An 11,139-nucleotide genomic window follows, 5' to 3' on the forward strand; every position below is an offset into this window, starting at 1 on the left:
CCCCCCTGGCTTCTCATAGATTTAAGAACTCTTCAGAAAATAGTGTTAAACATTACACTTACTTTTCATTTTTAAATGGGGCCAAAGTTAGTTACTCCAAAAGAACTGGGGAACCCAGGTGTCAATTTGGTTGATATCACAGCCGACTACCAAGCCCATCACAAATATGAGAGCAGCAAGTCTGATCAGTAATGTGCAGTTATGAAGTATAACTATGAATTCGTGAAAGGCATTTTAAAAAGTTTCAATACTAAGGCAAATACCACTGACCTTAACTCTATATAATCCTTTAACCGATGGGCATTAATATTTAGAGACAAATTTATATATATTCCACTTCAAAATAAGATAAAACAAACCTCTCTATGAAATGTGCATTTGTTCACAGACCTTCATACACAATCATTATTAGTTGACTTTCTAAATTGACAATTTATACATGAGTCCCTAAAGTACCAAGTTTTCACTAGTGTCTCATTGGGTGAGTCACGAGGGGTGCTTCCAGGAATGCATGACTCCACACTGTCAGGCTCAGGGGTAGCACCTTCATGGTGTCTACACCTGGACAGCTGTAGGCCTTCGGGAAGGGGAGGCAGGGGATGGGGAGGTGCTTACCTTGCTCCGGGCAGGCTGCAGAGTCCACTGGGCCTGAAACCGTTGTTTCTTCTGCTGCTGTTGCTGCTGCTAGAGCTTATATACTCTACTCCTACCAAGCTTTCTGATGGAAACTCAAACTAGAAACTGACTGGTTCCAAGTTGCAACATTGAAAACAACTCTCAAAACCTTCTGGGGGAATTTCAAGAAGTTCCTTTTTTTCCCCGTCTCTCTCTGTGTGTATCAATAACGCCGAGGGAACCCAGACATCAAAATCCCAGGTAATGAACTAAGAGGAAGTGTCTTTTGGGTGGGGAAAAAGGAAGGAGATGCTGATTCCTTTGGGTTTACATCATGGCCAAGGTGCTCAGAGACAGTACGAGGCAGCCTCCCTTGGGTTCCACAGACTGGGAAAGAAGGAAGCCCAAGCGGAGGTCAGGTGGGAGGCTGAGCTCATGTTAGGATGGAGCAACTGTACGCTAGAGCTCCTAAAAGTAAAATCCATGCTTCTCCTGAAGTCAGAGGGGATGAATGAAGGGCAAAGGGTTTGGTATACCTGTGGCATCTTCCCCCACATTATTCCTTTAACATCTGGATTTCAGAAACATATCACCACTCATCGTGGCTCCATGCACCACACACAAACACACCCAGGCACATTCATGCAGACGCAGCCCTGGGGAGATGACAAAAATATGTGTACCACTAATAAGACTCGCATAGGTGCAGAGACACGTCCTGTGCTCATAGGTACTCGCTTCCAGAGACAGATGGGAGCAGAAAGTGAAATATCACAGGCGGGCACGCACACAGACTACTACACGCAAGGTACATCTCCTTGGGCACCCAGACTGTGAGGATATCCCTATTTTATTTGCACACAAATCTATGGCCCTAGGAGCTTTGCACAGATGCACAGGATTAGCAGAATGAAGATATCTCTCCCAGTGGAATTTAAAGTTGCTAAGAGGTGTGCAAAGGTGTACGCCGGCTGTTCAAAGACCCTCCCAAATCCTGTCTGCCCATGAACAGGAACACATAACCTGCGCATACACCGACAAGGACACGCCGACAGACGCGGGCCGTCCCCGGCAGAGGGCGCTGCAGCGAGGCGTCCCCGCGCCCTGGAGCCTACCCGCGCCCGCCGGCCCCTCGGTTCCGGCCCTCGGCCCGGGCCTCCGCGGCGGGGGAAGTTCCGGGGACGGGGGCCGGTTTCAGGAGGGCCCAGATTTCCGGGCTAACTTTCCTTGCCGTCTCAACTGGGGGGAAACGGGAAACTTCGGCAAGAGCAGCGGAGCTTCCCAGCCGCACACTTCCTCTCTCCCGCCGTTTGTCTCGGCCGGGGAGGGCGCTGGCCGCTAAGCTGGCGGTCCCACTGGTTATCCGACCTCGTGCTCCGGAGGCTTACCTCCAGCTCCCAGGGCCTCCTCCCATCCTGTGTCCTCTAGGCCTCCCAAAACTTTGCCTCGTTGGCTTCCAGTGAAACAAGATCTGTATGCAAGATAAATTATTAAGGAAATAAAGCAGGTTGCATTGTATGTTGGTTGTGCGACACCATTTGTGTGTGTATGTTTGTGTGTGTGTGTAAATGAGCCTGCACTTTTCACAGTTGTTATCTATGGGGAATACGTAACAACTGGGGAGGGGGTTATTTCTGTAAAATGTATTCATTTCCCCCAACCAGTCCCCAAAGGGTACTGAACAGATAACTTTATATGAAATTGACATGACGTAGTTTCCCTAATTTATTTACAGTGGCTGCACTGCTACAGATAAGCCCTAGTGTCCCTCATAAATAAATACATACATAAAATAAGACAAGGCCCCCAAAATACAGATATTATTCATGTGTTCATAAAAGCATCTTCAAAATTAATAAAATTGAGTGAATATAGCGTGCTAGTTGTGCAAAAGAAGCTTTGAAGTAAGCCCTCAGCCTCCCTCTTCCACTCGGATTGCAGTCCCAGGGCTGGTCCTATATGAAAATTGTGGGGCCACCCACCACTGTTCACCTACACCAAGGACAAGTAGTAGACACTTAAGAGCATGGACTGTGAAGCCACAGAGAGCTAAATTCCAGTACCTGCTCTGTAAGTTACTGAACTTCTCTGAGCCTCAGTTTCCCACATCTGTAAAATGGGGTTGCCTGATCTTAGGTTTGTTGTGAAAATTAAATGAGATATGATGGGATGCACTCAGCGCAGCATCCTGGCTAAGTACTTAATGAATGGCTGCTTAGACTCATTTATTTTTTCGCCCTGCCGTGTTCCAGAAAGGTTTTTGGTAGCCCACAAGGGGACATCAAAGATGACAAAGAGGTAGAAGAAGAGCGAATTAATGTGAGAAAACAGGAATAGGGCTCTGAATAGTCCTCACAATAAAAACACATGGCCAGAGCTGAGTCACTTATTTGTCTCTGAGCATCCAGGTAACCAAGATGAGAAAGAAGAATCCGCACCTGTCCCATCTCTGCCCCATGGGGCTGACTGTTTTGATGAGTCCAGTTTACCCATAGAGGAAGTAGTTCTCATAATTTATCTGCATATAACAAAAAAATTCAGGTTCTCAGGCCTCATGCTTACAGATTGGGACTCAGTCCATCTGGGTGGGGCCCAGGAATCTGCATTTGTCAATGGAGGTTCTAATGTGGTAATTCACAGGTGGTTCTAACGTAGGGACCTTGGCCCACACTTCAAGATAGGCTGTATACAGTGCTCCATTATGTGGAGATACATCCTATGCCTCACTCCTCTCTGGACTTCCCACAAGGCCAGCCAGCACTCTGGTAATGTCAGCCAAATGTGCTTTGACCTGATTTCACAGAAAAGGTTTATCAACTTGTCCCACCTCACAATCCAAACCCTGACCCCAGGCAAACTGAACCCATGCCCGTGAGCTCCCTACAGCTCACCCTATGGGAAGGAACAGCAGGCGCTCTGAGCTGCGGTTAATATGACTGATGAGTAAGCTGTGAGAGGCAAGCAATCCCCCTAGAAACTGAAAATAACTTGAAGAAATTTTTGGCCACAAAACCTTTTTTTTCCCCTAGAAAAATGCTCTGAGTTTCTAGTACACATTTTAAATAAAGGAGAAACCATGTGTACTTTTTAAAATGAAAATGTTTACAAGATTTACACAAGCAACACATGCATGCACGCTATTGTCAAAGCTTCAAACAATACAAATAATGCATAGAATAAAAAGTTGAAGCCCCGATTCCCCTGGTTCCCAGAGGTAACCACTGCCAACATTCCTCCAGAGCCTCTTGATGCTTCTCAATGTATTTATATCTATCTGTCTGGCTATATAAATGGGATCGCACTATACATATTGTTCTGTAAATTGCTCTTTTCTTGCAACAGTCTGCCTTGCAGTGTCTTGCTAGATGTCACTTGAATAGATTTCCCATCTGGATGAGTTAGGGTGCCTTGGGCTTAGTTTTCCAATGAGCTCCTCTCAGGCTGTCAAAATGACTCTGCTGTTCCAAGCATCGATCCACATAAGACAACATCCAGGATAAGAAGAGACCTTTTCCTATGCATCTTTCTTAGAAGTCAAGACTTTGTCCTAGAAGCTCCCATAGCCTTCTCCTTGAGTCTCTCTGGCCACCCATAAACCACTCCTTTCCAAGGAGAATGAGCTTACAAGGAAAATGTTAAACAAGTCAGGTTGTCCCTGAGCTAGGAATGGGGTCATGATCTCAGAGGAAAAGATACTCCAACTAGGTAGAAATGGGTAGGTAATTAACAGTCACATGTGTCTGTTAGGTGAGCCCAAGTGATTAGTGCTTTCAGTGAAGTGCAGAAATAGGGCAATGGTGTAGATAATGAAAAGTAGGACTGCTTTTGAAGGGACGCTTCCAGCTTCGTGGTATGGGCAGTAGCTTCCATCTGCCATCTCATAGATAAATGTTCTTACAGAACAAAGACTAGAAGTTTCTATAGCCAAAAATTTAAGTGTATATGTGAGTGGTATGATTGTGAATGATTTTTGTTTTCTTCTTTATGGTTTCTTAAACTTTCCAGAATGTCTACAGTGACCTTGTATTTCTTTTTTAATCAGAAAAAAAAAAAAACATCATTAAAAGAGGAGATGAGTGAAGCACACAAAAAAGGTCGTATATATGGTGGTCGGGAATTTGTGTTCTAGAATCAGACAGACCTAGGTCAGACCATGATTCATGTTTCAAACATAACTGAATGTGCTCATGGATTATAACCTTTTCCTGGGATGTAAGTCACTAAGTCACTGCTGAAATGTTGTACTTTTATGGGTGGTGGTGGAGAAGCATCTGTTTTAGGTGTGGTGTTTCCTGGAGGCAGAAGACTGTCCGAAGTGAGCTCATTCAATTTTTTGAGTGCCCTTCAAATCCATGTCTTTTCTTTCAGTACTTTGTAAAAGATTCCTAGAGTCAGCTTCATTCTTAAAGTGGCCAGGATGTCCTCACTAACCTCGCCTTCAGCGGTGACTCTGATCACATTTTTACAATGTCGTCTTTCCACCCTTGGCCTGTGATATGAAGGCAGAGGGTGTTAGATGCAGCCACTGCTGAATTTCATCATCCAAGTAGGCATCTTTGGTCTGCTTGACTGGACTGACTTCAGAGTATGACAAATGATCCACTTCGACCTTGATTTTGCCATTTGCATGTGAAAATCTTTTTCTTTTCCTCTCTAAATGCAACTCTATGTTAATCCCAGTGAAAGACATGGGTTTGTGGACAACAGGAAGGAAGTAGGTGTGTGCTAGATTGTAGGATTGCTGAGCTGTAGAAATGCTTATGTTAGAAAGCTGTGGGACCAGTTGGTCTGGTCTTGCTGTTAGGAGAGGCAAGTAGAGTAAAGCAAGGTGGGAACAACGTGGACAGGGCAGGTGTCTGGGGCGAAGCCTTGTCATCTACTGTCTGAGGGTCCCCTATGCTCATCAATTCTAACCAACAATTATTGAATATTAACTGGCCACTCCCGCATTTATAGGATGGACTGTTAAACCACCATACAACAAAGCACATTCCTGTGGCCACTTATCCTGGAGCATATGGATTCTCCAGGTGAGAGATAGCTTGACCAAAAGTGGGTCAAGCATCTGTAGAGCATCTTTCATTGTGACAGATGATTTGGGACTCACATTTGAGGGTACATTTGTTTCTCTGTTCCTAGAAAATTTACATTCATGAAGCTTTTATTGGACCTTGCTCTGGAAATCTTCTTTGGAAGATAAACTATGACCCCTGGTCTTCTGACCTGTCATTTTCTCTAATTTTTGGCTTTGAAAATCTTATCTATCTATCTATATATCCATCATCTATCTATCTTTATTTGTTCTTGATGGTACTTTTAAAAGCAACTCATGTCCCTAGTTTAAACAAAAAAGTCAAGTATGACCAGGCAAGGTGGCTCACTCTTATAATCCCAGCACTTTGACAGGCTACGTCAGGAGGATCACTTGCGGCCAGGAGTTTGAGACCAGCCTGGGCAACATAGTGAGACTTCCTCTCTACAAAAAATAGAAAAATTAGCCTAGTGTGGTGGCACCTGCCTATAGTCCCAGCTGCTGGGGTGGCTGAGGTAGGAAGATTGCATGAGCCCAGGAGGTGGAGGCTGCAGCAAGCTATGATTGGGCTACTGCACTCCAGCCTGGGTGACAGAGCAAGACCCTGTCTCAAAAAAAAAAAAAAGAAAAAAGAAAAAGAAAAAGAAAAATCAAGTGGTACAAAAGTTATTAAATGTGTCTGTCTCCTTGAGGTGTCTCCCGAACTCCCCAGTGTGAAAGTTGTTTATAGCAAAGATCCAAGCTAGGCTGTCCCAAACATACCCTTCAGATTTGGTGATGATCTTCCAGTTATTTTCCATGAATATGTAACCACCAAAGAGAAACTCAATTTTATTTATGTTCTTTAATAGGTGGAAGATGTTCCTTTTAGACCTTAGGAGATGGGAAGAATATTAAGATTTGGGCACCTTCACCACAGGTTACACTCTGGTTGAGGAGACTTGATAAGGCATGAAACTTCAATAATGCCAAGACAAAACTGTGGCAAGGTAGGGGCCGATCAGTCACCAAATGAATTTACGCCTAAGGCATTACCGTGATTACTCTTAATATGTAAGTGCCAATGATATTAATAATAGAATGCCACTCTGTAGTATTTGGGAGGTCAGAGAAATTTAGCAAAAAGGAAAGCGGCATCCTCAATCTTATTGGGAAGCAGCAAAGCAAACACGCTGGAGCTGAACAGCCTTGGGTTTGGTGCCAGCTGTGCTCTGCCAGCTGGATGATCTTGGGCAAATCATTTCAATTCTTGGAGCCTCAGTTTCCTCAGCTATAAGATGGGACTACTCATAGTGCCTACCTCAGAGAATTGGTAAAAGGATCAAGTTACATTTTGCATAGAGGATGGATCAATGCATGGTAACTCTTATTAAACAAAAGTAAATAAAAAAAGGAATGTGGTTGGTTGCCAAGGGAGTATATAGTCTCATCATGTAGCAATTATGAGTATATAATGCAGCAAAGTTTTAACAACCATTTTGTGTTTATTTGATTGTTTAATTAATTATTTTTTATTTGACAAAATGTTTACTGAGCACGTACTTCATGCCAGGTGCTATGCCGGAGTATAAGGAACACTGTCCCCACCAGTAATGTGCTCACAGTATAGTAGGGGGCAACCAAAAAGCCAAGAGGCAGCAGTGACGCTGCAGAATGACACATCTGATGACAGGGCAGGGAGCTTTAGACACACATGCGTCTTTGGGGTGGTGGCCAGGGAAGGCTTCCCAGGAGGGGTCATGTCTACGTTGAGACGGGCAGAATGAGGATTGGCCTGAGAAACCAAAGTAGCTGACTTTTTGAAGTGCGCTTCCTAGGGACCAGGTACTGTGTGTTTCACGTGTGTTTTCTCATGCAGTACTGACAACAAAACTATGACAACTTTACAGAGGAGGAAGCCGAGGATCAGAGAAAATGTAGCTGGTACGTGGAGAAGCTGAGATTGAAACACATCAGGTGTTTGAGCGCGGCAGTACCATCCATCCCGTAAGATCATCCTATATTATGTTTATAAAGTGAGGGCAACTTGGGTTAGTGGAAAGGCATTATCCTTAGCTAGGCCAAGGGGATAAATGGTTTTCTAAGATGAGTGTGTGCATGAAACAGGAGGCACTGATAGCTCTTGGGGAGGAGGGTGATGTGATTCCAGGGATTTGTGAGAATGAGGCATCCAGACACGAGGGTCAGGTGGGGACAGGCTGGCGGCGGGAGGCCCAGGATGGACAGCAAGAGCAACTCGCGTGTGGGCAGGTGGAGAATGCTACTTCCGCTTCCTCCCAGCAAAGAGGGCAGCCGCGTGGCGTTTTCTCTGTGTGATTGGGATCACCTCCCGCGATCCCCAGGTACTACCGGAAAAACATCAGAGTGCGCTGGGCTTGCTTCTAACCCTAGAAACATGAAGAGAGCGGATTAGAAGGAGCAAGCAGAGGGTTGGGAGGAGCAAGCACACAAACTCTGCCGTGCGCTGGGGGCCACGGAGCAGGCTGAGTCCAGACACATTGGCAATGACTAGCAAACATGCTTCCATTTCTGTCGTCTAACTGGACAATCGAAGTTCCATAACAGGTTCTTTTGGGTTCCAACCATGGCTTGAGCAGGGAACACCGATGTATCTGAGGATTAATTGCCCACGTATCGCTCTTTGCAGTGAGCCTTGTATTCTAACATGAGCAGGAGTCATTTGGGCCCATCCATTTCTGAAGTGGAAACGTCCCCCAAGAATGGGATGTGGGCACTGATGGGGCAGTCATTGAACACCGTCCTCCTAATGGCAGCTAACTGTCAATTAGAATGCTCCTTTCTTGCCAGACACCACTTAAGAGCTTTACAGTTGGTCCTTTTAACAGCCCTTTTACAGGCAAAGACGGTGGATAGAGACAGAATGAGTAACTTGCCCAGAGTCTGGCAGCAAGGAGGTGGCAGAGCTGGGATTCTTGATCACAATCGCCACCTTTGACCGCTTCTGCCGAGGCGAGTGATGGAATGCAATTGTCCCCTGTGTCTCTCTGGGGGGCTGTGTGCCAGAAAAGCCTTCTGAAGTGCTTTGGGCCAGACAGGGCCACACTTAAAATACCTGTGCATGATTTCAACTGGCATTTGTTTACCTCATAGTTATTTATCGAGTGACAGTCACCTACCGGGCACGGTGCTAAGTTCTGTGATACAGTCGTGAGCAGCACAGACATAGACGCTGTCCTCATGGAGCTAAACAGGTATGTGCAGAGAACTAAAGGCTGTGATGGAAACACAGGTGTAGTGAGACGGAGAATAGCAGGCGGGCCTCTGTAGGGCAGGTGAGGGAGGCCTGTCTGATGAGGGGCGTTTAAGGTGGGACCTGAAGGAGAGCCAGGGTGAGCACGAGCAGGGAGTCGCCATGACGGGACAGTGCTCGGCGTATTTGAGGAACTGAAAGGCGGCCGGTGCGGCTCCAGCATAGGGGAGAGGGGAGGTGCCCAGGGAAGCCGAGGCGGGCCCGGCACGGGGGTGGGGAGGCGTGTGGCTGCACAGCCCTATGTAGTGGGCACAGTTAGCATTGACAGGTGGGAAAGGTACTGAGTGGACACTGCCACAGCAGCCAAACCCAAGCATGCTCTGTAGCAGAGTCAGGTACAAATGAGGTCCCTGCAAACCACGGCTGACTCGATCGGCAGCTTCTTTTCATTTAACGGAGCCCTCAGTGCTTTAGTAATTTTTTCATGGCGCCTGTAGGCCAAAAGCAATAACTAGCAGTTCCGTTTAGTAACAAGTTAGGGCCAAACGACTTAAAAAGTTTTCATTTCTTAACAACTTTTTAGTAGCCGTTTGGACAAATGATACACATACATTGAAAGAAAAACACTGATATTTTTATTGCATTCTTGAATCGCCACGATTACTAATGGGATGTGTGTGACTGTTGGGCCACTGTACAACTCCTCAAAGTTTGGAATCTGATTGGACACTGCCGCCCTCATTTTCTGTTCCATACTGATTTCCTTGTGGTACTTGCTTTTTGTCAACAGTAACGGCTGAAAACCCGGCTTCCCCCAAATATGCCATCATTGAAAGGAACATAGCATGATCTAACGTTGAAACTGTGGACAAGCCTGAGTCTGCACAGTGTTCAACAGACGTTGAGTGTCCTGTGTTTCCCTTGGAGAATTTAAAATATCTCACAGTACTCCTGCGAATTTACGATGGTACCCTGGGGTGACCTGTTGTACAGTTTGGGAACCACAGAGCTAGACATACTACTCTCTAACTATGGAACTCGGGTATTCCTTTGCAACCAAATCCTTTCTCAGAGCCATATTTGAGCACGTTCTGTGCAAGGATTCTAGGAAGGAAAGTTGTCACCCTTTCTGGAAATTGTATCCTATTTGTCCAGCAATTAATAGGGGTGGACCCAAGAGTGCTAACCCAGCCTGGCTAATTTGGATAGAGGAGGAAAAGGGTGAATGATGTTCAGCAATAGGATGAAAGCATGAGAGGCTGGACCAGGAGGAAATGAGTAGGTGACATGCAACCGTGATTTTGGGGCCCCTGATGAAGAAATGAGTGCTGAGACGAAGGGCTGGTTACTGTCAGACCTGCAGGTAAGCAGGCTAAGCCTCAGGCGTTGCCTCTGTAACCAGGAACATCCTGTCGGAAGGCAATTAGAGAGTGGAAGGAATTCAACACCCAGCTCCACCAGCACACTCCTTGGTTGCTATCTGTTTCTTTAGCTCCCTGACTCATTCTTGGTGAGAGAAAGTGTGAGGATTAATGAGCAGACCTGACTTTGGAATGCCCCAGAACCTCAAAGCCACGTAATATCACATATCAGTTGTCTCCAAAGACAGAAGCCAGGAGAACCAGTTGACTTCAGGTCAGTTTTACTTTCTCTTCCTGCGTAACATCACACATGCAAATCTTCCAGGGTGGCTGAGATGCTGATGAAACCAGTTCCCATGGCAACTGGGAGATTATCCTTACATCATCCTGTGATGAGCAAAGCCCGATTAAAACCAGGGGGAAGTAAAATTCTTGCTTCTCACTGAACTTGGGCTGTTTACTCACCCTCTCTATTGCCTTGGTTTTCTCATCTATAAAGTGGGGATAATACCAACACAGACCTTTAAGTCGTTACAAGAAGTAGTAATACTGAGCAAAAACCACATGTCAGGTACTATGCTACATGCTTTAGATACATTAGCTTATTTTATCCTTACGACAACCTTAGGAGAAAGGTATGTGATAATCATCAGAGATGTCTGAGGAAAATGAGGCACAGGGAGAAACAGTAAGTTGACTGATATCATAGAGATAGAAGATGGCAGAGCAGGCATGATGAGACACTGTCTGGTATGTGATTTTGTCAAGATCATGCATGTGAGATCTTAGCCCAGTGCCTGCCCATAGCAGCTCCCAATAAATGCTAGCTATTATTATTGCTGTATTTCTATTTTTATTTATTTTTTTTTGAGACAGAGTCTCGCTTTGTTGCCCGGGTCTCGCTTTGTTGTGAGTGCCGT

General features: G+C 45.6%; 1 protein-coding gene across 1 annotated transcript in view; it reads right to left on the reverse strand.

Moving 5' to 3' along the window:
* Nucleotides 1–649, reverse strand: part of IL12B (interleukin 12B) — a 15,196-nt gene extending 14,547 nt beyond the window's left edge. Inside the window, exon 1 of the mRNA XM_012644797.1 lies at nucleotides 616–649. The gene's annotated coding sequence lies outside the window, so the exon portion shown is untranslated. The remainder of the gene's footprint in view (nucleotides 1–615) is intronic.
* Between the last annotated feature and the right edge of the window lie 10,490 nt (nucleotides 650–11,139).

This window comes from Propithecus coquereli, unplaced genomic scaffold (assembly GCF_000956105.1).
Source record: "Propithecus coquereli isolate 6110/MARCELLA unplaced genomic scaffold, Pcoq_1.0 Scaffold220, whole genome shotgun sequence".
Taxonomy (NCBI): Eukaryota; Metazoa; Chordata; class Mammalia; order Primates; family Indriidae; genus Propithecus; species Propithecus coquereli.